Genomic DNA, 6449 nt, shown 5'->3' on the forward strand with positions numbered 1-6449 from the left:
AATGAGAGAGAGTGGATGAGAGTGTGAGAGAACATGACTGTGTAAAAGAGTAGGTGAGAGTATAACTGAGAGTTAGAGAACCAACGAAATTCAGGTGATAAAGGTGCAAAATAGAGCCTAGTTACAACTGAAGCAATCAAGAATCTCAACTTGTGGTTCAGGAGCACTTGACATAGCTCCAGTGGGTAGTACATATTGGTGCAGTGGCAGCTGCAGCTCTTCCAGCTGGTGTTACCCTTAATTCTCGGATCTGGCCTTGAAAGTTCAAATAAGTTTGTAGGTCTCGCCAAGGCTGTGTGCAGTTCTGCCATTCCTGCAGGATCCATACTGGCTTGGTTATTCTGTCTGGTGAATATCTGGGTCACAGACGCATAAACAAATACCCCTTGCAAGACATTATTGACCAGAGCAATCAGGTGAAGAGCACAACAGCCCAGACAGAAGTAGGCACACAACAGTCAATAACTGGATATGCTGTACCAGGGAGGAGAAACATGTGTGATCAAACTGTCCAGAGGCATGTATAGAGGCACATGGTGGACGCTGGAGGAGACCCACGACCTGATCTGGGAAGCATCCCACAAGTGCGCTGTTGGATCACTGAAGGCAGGATGCAGCAGCAGCTGTGACATCTAACAGATTTCTATACTATAGATTTTTGTAATACCACTTATGTCCATTAGATGGCAACATTAAACAGGAAACTAACAGAACTAGTCTAGTGTCAGATGGCAATATTGAAAAGATCTGTCACATTCCCAAACCTACAATATACTGTACATTTTGTAGTAAACAAAGTAAGTACATGTTGTAAGCCTATGTAATATTAAACTTTAAATATATATATTTAGAAGTCTTCAAAATGCATAGATATTTTGATGTGATGAATTGCCCCAGTTCAGTAAGTAATGCACCGTGTGCATTTTGACAATAGAGTCCATGCTCCTTACTAACATGCCTATGGTGGAGTTAGATTAATTTATTCACATACCTGGGAACTTCTGAGGTCCAGCTACCTGGAAGCCTTCCCTTGTGGGATGCAGCCAGGACTGCCCACTGACGTCAGCAAGCGGTCCCGTGATATCGGTGGCCGGTCCCACTGACGTCAGTGGGAGTTCTCAATGACGTTGTGGGCCTTCCCGCTGATGTCAGTGGGCATTCCTGCTAACATCATGGGAAACACCCCCCCTCTAAAGGGGAAACGGGTGTGGAGCGGGCAGAGACGTATCTAGGGTATGGCAGCTATGGCTGGTGCCATAGGCGCCATTTGAAAGGGGGCGGCTTTTAAACGCTGTTTTTTTTTTTTTTTGATGCGGAGGAAAGAGAAGGGCGCCTAGCAACGGCTCGGCGCCCCTCATTCTCCTCCACGAGCCCTCTACCTCCGTCCCGGTGCCGGCATTTCATGCTGAGCGCCGTAATATGACGTTATATTTCGGCGCTCAGCAGTGAAGCAGCGGCCACCAGCGAGCGGCTTTTAAACACTGTCTTTTATTTGTTTTTTTTGATGCGGAGGAGAGAGCAACGGCTCGGCGCCCCTCGTTCTCCCCCGCATAAAAAAAAACAGTGTTTAAAAGCCGCTCGCTGGTGCCCGCTGCTTCACTGCTGAGCGCCGAAATATGACGTCATATTACGGTGCTCAGCAGTGAAGCAGCGGGCACCGCAGCGGTGCAAGAAGACAGAAGACTCCCGTCGCTGGACCTCAAGGTGAGAGAACTACAAAGGGGGAGAGGAAGAGGGTAGTAGGGAAAGGGGAGGGAAAGGGGTTAGAAAGTGACAAGGGAGCGAGAGGGGGTAGTAAAGAGTGTGAATTAATGTGTGGAAGTTTGGACAGGGGCGCAATTTCAGTGCTTGCCATAGGCGCTATTTTCACTAGATACGCCTCTGGGAGTGGGGCATTTAAGGCCCTGCTCCCGCAACCTGGAGGATTCAGGCGCTGCAGCAATTATGGCTTTATTTTTGGCAATACGCAACCTCAAGCCTGATGTTATCAGCCGCAACTGGTGTCTGTGACTCATAGTGAAGCCTAGTGTTGTAGTTTTATCTTTGCAAATATGCAGCCTCGCACAAGGGGCATCTGATGTAATTGGAGGATGTCACTTTACTGCTTGGCCTGTGGTCTGTGAAAGACTGAAAGGACTGAAAGGGAATTAGGAAGCAAGGACACCAGGACACCTCTTTAAAACTTAAGGTATGTCTTCCAATATACTGCTTCATCTAACACTAGCTTGTTAAACACACATCCAGAGGCATTGCTAGGTCTCCAAAAGATCCAGGTCTAGAGCTCACAGCAGACTTTATAGCAGTAGAGTATGTTTTGGGGGTGGTCACTGCGCACACTGCACATAGATACACATACACACACACAAATATTTGCAAAACATTTCTAAATGAACCTAATTCTGATTTTTTTCTCATTTCCAGCAACCACTGTGAAATAGGCAACCAAGTCTATCTGCTTTAGACATCCAATTTTAACTATATAATATGGACATAAGGACTTGCCCCAGCACCCGTATTGCACCCACAGAATTTGCCCAGATTGCATCCACAGGATTTACTCCACTCCCAGATTGCACCCACAGTGGTCTCCTTTTAGAGTCACAGGTCTCCTCTTGATCTTTTACTTCTTCTGTTTCTCTTTACCTCACTTTTTCCTATCTCTCTCCTCTCTGTATATCTCCCATCCTCTTTCCCCCTTACTTCTCCCTTTTTTCTTTTATCTCTCTCCCTTTCTTTTGATCCCCCTTTCTCATTATAACTCTTTTTATTTATCTCATCTCTTCCGTTTTGCCTTGCCTTGCCCAGAAACATACATACACAGTGGCACACATTTTTACACACACTCTCATATTTGCACAGACTTGCACACTCAAGCCAGTACACATGCACACATACTTACTAACATGTACTTACATATACACATCCATGGTCACACACACACACTTACATATCCATGCTCCTAAACTTACACATACACATACGTATGGAAAAGAAAATGTATGCTTTCGAGGCATCCATTCAGGGCTATGAAGTTGACACTCTGGGCTTTTTGTGTTGCAGAGCTCACCGGCGTGTTTCCTTTTTTTTCAAAAAATGTACCAAACTGTTGATTTGGCCACTCGTAATGTTCCTGCTATTTCTCTGTGTTTTCTTTTTTTTGTTGCAGGCTAAGGATGACCTGTTTCACGTGCCCTTTTACCCCATGTTGTGGGTTCACAGCTTTCTAGTGCGAGTGCCGCACCTTTAACCTGCTTAATTGATGAAGAAATAATTAAGGAATAGCCCCGCCTGTCCACGAAACAACATGTCAACCGTCCAACTACTTTTGGTCCCTTGAAAAAGAAGAGGCTACATATTAAATAGCTGTAATTCCTAAACCCTTCTTCAAATTTGGCTGTGAATACCCCCAAATTAAAGCTGAGATGGACTGTTCTTTAAGCCCATATTCAGTATTTAACTGTAACTCAAATGTAATTTGGTAAACAGCCAAAATAACAAAACTTGTGTGAGTTTCCGAATATTTCCGGACCTAACTGTATATTTGACAATACTGGAATAATTCTGGAATATAGCTTTAGGTTTGCATCATTCACAACAAAAACAGAAGATTGTGTGTGCTGAACGCTCTGTATTAAGCACTTTGCCACAGAGCTCTAAATAAAGCCACCGTTTGCAATAATCTGCCGACTCCCTGCTTAACTCACTCAAGCCCCAGCAATTTTACTCCTTTTACCAAGATTGGTGAGCTTCATTTGCATTCACATAATCCTCCAAAAGAAAATCACTAAAATTAAGATAATCCAAATTCGGCTAGGTATTTTCTTTTTAAGCATAGAGTAAGAATTAAGCTAACCTCATGAAAGCCACCACCCTGCTAAAACTTCTACTTTATCTGGGTGGCAGCACAAAAGAGATAACAAAATTGCAATGTTTGTCAAACAAATAAAGTTCAAAGCAAACATCCTTTTATTACTCAACAATTAGAACATTTCTTGCGATAGCAGAATTTAGACCATAGCTTGGTTTAGTGATGAATTTGACTCATTTCTTAATATTACTTGTTTTAGGTTTGTCATGATTATAGTTGAAATCCTATAAAATGTTAATTTTCTAGAAATATTGGATGCAAAGCTAAGACTACATGACATGCGTTTTGGCATCCCCTCTTTCTTAATAAGTGATGTACCTAGATAGAAAACCTTCGCATTTATTCACGTTTCAATTTTACCTTCACTTTCCAAAGAATTTAGGAATCCTTTGAAGTTGCTGGTGGATTAGATGTCCACAAGATTAGCGTTTGAATTCTTGAAGATTTAGTAACTCTGTTGCATGAATGGACATTTTTGTGCTTCGAAAGAACTATTTGAAATAAAATATACAAGAGACTGACATAGCAATGATAGTCTTTGTTGGGTTTTTTTTTTGTCTTTTTGTTTTTGCTGTGTGTCTTGTGCAGATAGCGAGTGTCCAGACTAGATAATAAGTTAGGCGGCAAGGACAATTTAAACATTTGCTAGACACAAGTGCATATCATACACCTACAGCTGACGGTAAAACCTCCACTTAAGCTGAATACATAATATTATTTTTTAAGCTACCAATACATTTGTGATTATAGTGTTCTTTGTACTAAGCCTATGACAGCAGGTTCATTGATGATCTACCCCCCTCCCAGTGTCAATACCCAATGGAGAGGTTACAAGGTTGATCTCTGACCTCCCCAGTCACCCATTTACCCAGCACTACAAGGGATTGTGCGCTTAGATACGAAGTCATACACATACTTGATGATTAACCTTTAGATGTATCTGCTAAACAAAGAGTGGTCTAACCACTGCGGGCTGGATTAGTGCAAGTGCAGTCCCAAAATGAAACATTAAAATTCTATCTGCAAATTATTGTAATATCACTTATTATACATTTTATGGTCATTAGCTATTTTAGGATTACCTATAAAATACAAAGTTTTATTTTTCTGCAAACAGACAACCCTTGGGATATTGTAACCAGTGGCATATTATGGTTCCTATCTGTTGTCAAATTCTATGTTTCTATAAGTGATCTCTGATCTCCTTGGCAGTATATTAATGTACGGTGTTAGAGTGTCAGTGGTGAGCCTAGGGTTACTTGAGCCTGGGAGAGGTGGTATATTTCACTGCCCCTTCCTTCCGATATGGGCCCCTGCAGAAGTCAAGTTACTCACTGCATATGGCCCCGTCGCTGCCCTTATGTTTGGAAATACATCAGGGGATAATTCCTCTGGCAGAAATCAGCATATTTTACATAAACAATGGCTTAAATACATTACATTTCAATAGCATATTTTCTTAAACATTTTTATATTTTAACATAGTATATTCAGCTGGTAGAATAGTGATAGCTTTTGTGATACTAAGCAGTAAGTGTGATATTTAATAAGCCATTTAAAGGGTAAAAGCGACCCGGCTCCCATGACCTGGAGGATTTGGGTGTCGAACCGGAGAAGCGGCGCTTCTCCCAGAGTTGTCCAGGCAAAACCCGGGGAGTTCCCAGGTATGCTCTCAATGTCTCCCTACATACTCCACCAACTGCTTCTGTGTCCCTGTCTCATTTTCCGCAGCTCCACTTCTTGTCTTGCCTCATCTTTCTGTCTTCTTTCTTGGTTTGCTTCAGCTCGCTATCCACTAACCTAGCATCTTTGGATGCCCCATGGATCCCCCATTCCTCTATTCAGGGGAGAGGGTGTGCGAGGAGATTCCGCCTTTTTATGGAAGCACTCAGGGAGGCCTGAGTAATGCAGCAGACAGTGGGGAAAAGGGGACTAAAAAAGAGGAAAGAAGACGCGAAGAAAACGAAGAGGCAAGACAGAGACGTTTGATGGAGAAGGTAGGGAGAGATTGAGAGTTTGTGTGTGAGAGACAGTGACTGAGGGTGACAACGAATTTCGTTTCCGGATTTAAAAATCCTTCCAAATTTCGTAAAAAGCACAATATACAAAACAAACATTGAGTACTAGAACCAATTTGAACAATATTGTCCCTGTTTTTGCCAACCATCCCCTGCGCTCTACCCCTTTCATTCATCCTTAGGCAATCAATCATAAAAAAAACTACAACCCCACGTCACTCGCGTTTATTAAATTAAGGATTTAGGCCCGCAGCCAGCGTTACACAATGTCACTACACGTGCTCTGTGAATCTCAATGGGGTCTATTCACTAATTGGAGCATTTGCAGAGGAGTTGTGGGTTCATTGGGAGAGGATTGATTTTACGAGGGTTGTCAAGGCTGATCCTTCAGCAGCTTATTGGGGATGGACCTTCATAATGTATGGTGAAGCCTATGAGTTTAAAACCATAATATAAAGAAGCCTACATTTCACTGAATTTCCACAGCAGCAGCTGCTTCACTGTGTAATTAGCAAGTGACGAACATCAGCGCTGCACTTCCAATGAGTTCCAGGCGGTGGCGC

The sequence above is a fragment of the Spea bombifrons genome, chromosome 1 (genome assembly GCF_027358695.1).
Source record: "Spea bombifrons isolate aSpeBom1 chromosome 1, aSpeBom1.2.pri, whole genome shotgun sequence".
NCBI classification, from domain to species: Eukaryota; Metazoa; Chordata; class Amphibia; order Anura; family Pelobatidae; genus Spea; species Spea bombifrons.